Genomic DNA, 4,124 nt, shown 5'->3' on the forward strand with positions numbered 1-4,124 from the left:
CGGAAACCGCAGGGCTCAAGCGCCGAGTTAGGTTTTGGTTTATTTTATTGGTTTTTTGGGGTTTTTTTTTTTTTTTTTTTTGGTGAATTGGACTAGAGGGGCCACACTCCGAACTGAAGAGACAGTGGTAGGAAGAAGCCCAGGGCAGTAGATTTCGACTCTTTTCTGGGAGGCTGCTCCCCCCCGCACCCTGTTCAAGGGTTGATGCACCCAGGGCTAGGGGCTTGAAGCCTGTGGAGAGAGATGATCTGGGTCCCCCTGTCTCCCTGCCTTAAAGACTGAGGCTCCTCAACCAAGCAGTCGTCTGAAAGTCAAACATTCCAACCACTAGGCTGTTCGGCACCCCAAGCCTCCTGCTACAGCAACCTTCAAGAAAAAGCTGATGAAGATAATTTGCCTGTAACCCCTGTAGATTGGATCTACTGGAAAATCAGATCTCAGCCAAAATATTTAAATATGTGGTATGCCGTCACATAAAGAACACCAGGACCTGACAGAATATATGGAAACAGATTATCTTGGGTTCATACATGTTGAAAATCCCAAAGAATGTTCACAGAATCCAGGAATGCCATCACTTGGCCTTGAGTGCTCTCTACTGCAGTTATCAAATCTCTCACCCACAGTTTCACTTCTGAAAGTTACAAAATAAAGATCTAAGCCCAATTACACAATCAAGATTAACTCATCTCTCCCAAATTATCCATGTATATAGGAAAATTTCTTGGTGTTTGCACTGCAGCATATGCACCTGCCGGTTAATGTAGAGATACACCATATATATTTTTGAGAGAGACACATTTCTACCTGATTAATGAATCAAATTAAAATAGCATTCCAGTTTTCAAAAGTGTTGCTTCCCTAAATAAGAATTGCCCTTTCATGACATTTAATAGTGTTTATCAATATCTTAGTACTTTCAGAGGATATCAGTACTTTACACCCATTTTAATTATTCCACACCATCTCTGTGAGACAGGTAAGCATTATTATAGCTATGTTAACCACTAGTGGGTAAATGAGGCTAGTCCCAAGATTACAGAACTGGTAAAAGAACCGAAAAGCATCTGGACTCCCTGCACTAGAGAACCCTATATCCTCGTATAAAAGAGGGCTGTTTATCACTTGCACCCTGAATGCCTGCGTAGTCTTTTTGTGGCTGGAGCTCAGACTGTTCTCCCTGATATCTCATATTCTACTTGTTTTGATTTTCAGTTTGTTGTTCCATATTGTGCAAATAATTTCATTCTAAGGTTTAATGACAGCTGGACACATTGCAACCTCTCTCTTCGCCCACTGCTTTCTCCAGTGCAATGCAATGGGAATGCTAATAGTAGAAAGAGTGATGCCTCATAGGGTTGGACCTTGAGTTTATAACATAAACACACTTAGCAATTTTTTAAAGTTGTAAGTACTACTTTTCATGATTGGGTACTTAAAGACAAGAGGGCAAATCTTTCATTAAAAATGTTGCCAACATTATTTTACCACTAGACCTTATTTACAGCATATTATACTATTTGAGTGTAACTTTATTAGTCTCTCAAATTAAATCCTTCCATAAACATTCAGAAGTCTGTGCCTGGGTATCAAATGCATGGTATGTAAGTCCTTCACATACTTTAAAGGCGTATCTTTTCCAACATGCTCTAGGTAAATCCTGCTCCTGGAGAAGACAATGAGAGTTTTGTCCATTACATCAGTGAGAGCAGGATGAGGCCCAAAGCTCCTACTGTATTGCGCTCCATTGCATATAGCATACATCTTTTTAAATCCTCTTTTTTGTTTATATATTTAGCATTCAGAATGCAACCCCATTGCATGTTTAGCTGATTTAATGAATGTTCTCTAATCAGTTAAATGGGAATGTGTGGAAAACCTGAAGAGTTACTTCATATCTGCAGAGAACGTCTGTTTACATTGTTGCACCTCAGCTCAGAGGATACTTGGCATGTACAATGCATCTAAAAGAAAAATGTGGAAGGCCAAAGAAACCCTGAACAGGATTGGATCCAACTTCGCTTCTCCCGCACTCCACAATACAAGCTCTGATGACTTAGTATTTTAATTAATGTCAACCCTTACCATCAAGGCTCATGGGAGCAATCATTAAACTAACACAAAAACATTTTAAATGGTTGGCAACCTACCAGACACTGAGCTAAGCATTCCCATGGTAGACTGGATTGCTTCATCTCCAACTCTGCATCAGATTAAATACATTCTCTATTAGCACAGACTCTAAAGCCTATTATTTTCATACTAAATAGTGCAATATGGTTTCAAAGTTTTCTATTTTAGAATGTTTTTATATTGACTTTCCAGTACTGGAGTCCATGTTATTTATGTGGATGTGGTTTACTTTGTTTTTTGTTGTTCCTAAAAGTTATTTTTCCTTTCATATTTTTTTTCTGCTTCCTCTCCACTAAACCAAAACATTTTCTCTTAAGAAAGTCACACGATCATCAGACAACGTATAAACCAAGGATGGTTGTCTATGTAGTTCTAAAAATTGCTAGCTGAGTAGATTTTAAAATTAGACAAATTTATGCCTCTGGCACCTGGTTTCACATTATTTCACAATAAGATCATGTTAGTATCCTCCTCTATCTATCCAGGTCTGTATGTGACCCTCATCACTGTAATCTCTGAGCACATGGTATGCTAAATAATATGTTCTTTCTCATCCCTCACAGGCTTTTTTCCTCCCACCTTCTGTGTTTGCTGTTAGCTCAAATTGTTTAAATATGGTGCTCAGTGACAGGCTATTAGTGCTTGTTAGAGCCACACATAATGTAGCCATATTTTGTGTAAGCTTCACAACTTGACTGTTAAGTCACCTCAGTTTTGACCTGAAATACCCCTGCTATTCCAATCTGTGGACTGCTTCCTGAGCAGAGACTGTCACCCATTCTAAGTTGCGATGAACTGGTGAAATCTGATATTGGGCCAAATCCTGCTTGGCTTTCTCACAGGGGTAGCCCCAGTGCATTCAGTAAGTCTGCTTTGGTAAGGAGGGCAGGATCTAACTAACCCTTTGTCAAAAATGTTATAGGAAAGAGATAGAGACCTGTTCTCTTTCACCTGGGATATCTCTCTCCCCAGGTGACAGAACAGCCTAATCCACTGTGGTGTCTCCTTCCCTCAGCCTTCCATTTCTTCATGTGTGGACACCTCTTGCTTAAAGGCCTGAGGACATACAGTATACATTTAGTTTTTGATTTGGCAGTCATGTAAATAAACAGATGGCAAAGGCGTTGGCTTCGTGTTAGGCAGCTTATTAAAAAGAAAATGACTTCCAGGACCTGGGTGACAGCAGAAGATTGCAGAGGGAATCTTCTTGATGATTCTGCCTGTGTTGAGATCAAATGAAGCAAAAAAGGAGCAGGATAACAGAGGCAAACTGATCTTGGTGGAGTGAATGTAAAGGGGGGGTTGGTTCACAAAGCACTGCTCTTCCTTTCATGGGGGTGTGATGGGGTAACAACCCCACACAGGACTGAAAGGGGTTAAGGTGGCCAGGCAGGCCTATTAACTCCACAGGCTGCACCTGGAACAAGAGCCAGGAAGTAGGGAACTAATTAGAAGCAGGTTCAGTGTGTAGGAACAGGCAGGACCAGTATAAGACCAGGTAGTTAACATCAGACAGGGGCTGCTGGGAAAGGCTGTGTAGGAAAAGGCAGGACCTGTATAGAGCCAGGCAGTGACATCAGACAGGGACTGCTGGGAAAGACTGCAGGGAAGCAGGCAGCAATCACTCCTTTGGAAAAGGGTTTGGAGTTGGTACACCCAGAGAGAGAAGGGGGACCAACTGTGACAAGAAGTGGTCCAGGGAAGGAGCAGTGAAGGAAAGCCCAGAACTGCTGAGCTGAGGGGCCCTGGACTGGAACCTGGAGTAGAGAGTGGGCCTGGGTTCCCCTAGCAGCTACTAAGGGAGTGGCACTAAGGCAGTGGCAGGTAAAACTGCCTAGAACTGCTGGGAGAGGGGACTTTGTTACCCTGGAAGGGAGGAATACTGATTCACCTGGCCAGAGGGCTGTCACGAAGAGAACACTGTGGTTCCTGGGATGAAAGAGTAGCTGCAGACCTGTGTGAGAGACAGTGACTGCATGGAAAGGGGAGTT

This window comes from Trachemys scripta, chromosome 5 (genome assembly GCF_013100865.1).
Source record: "Trachemys scripta elegans isolate TJP31775 chromosome 5, CAS_Tse_1.0, whole genome shotgun sequence".
In the NCBI taxonomy this organism is placed as follows: Eukaryota; Metazoa; Chordata; order Testudines; family Emydidae; genus Trachemys; species Trachemys scripta.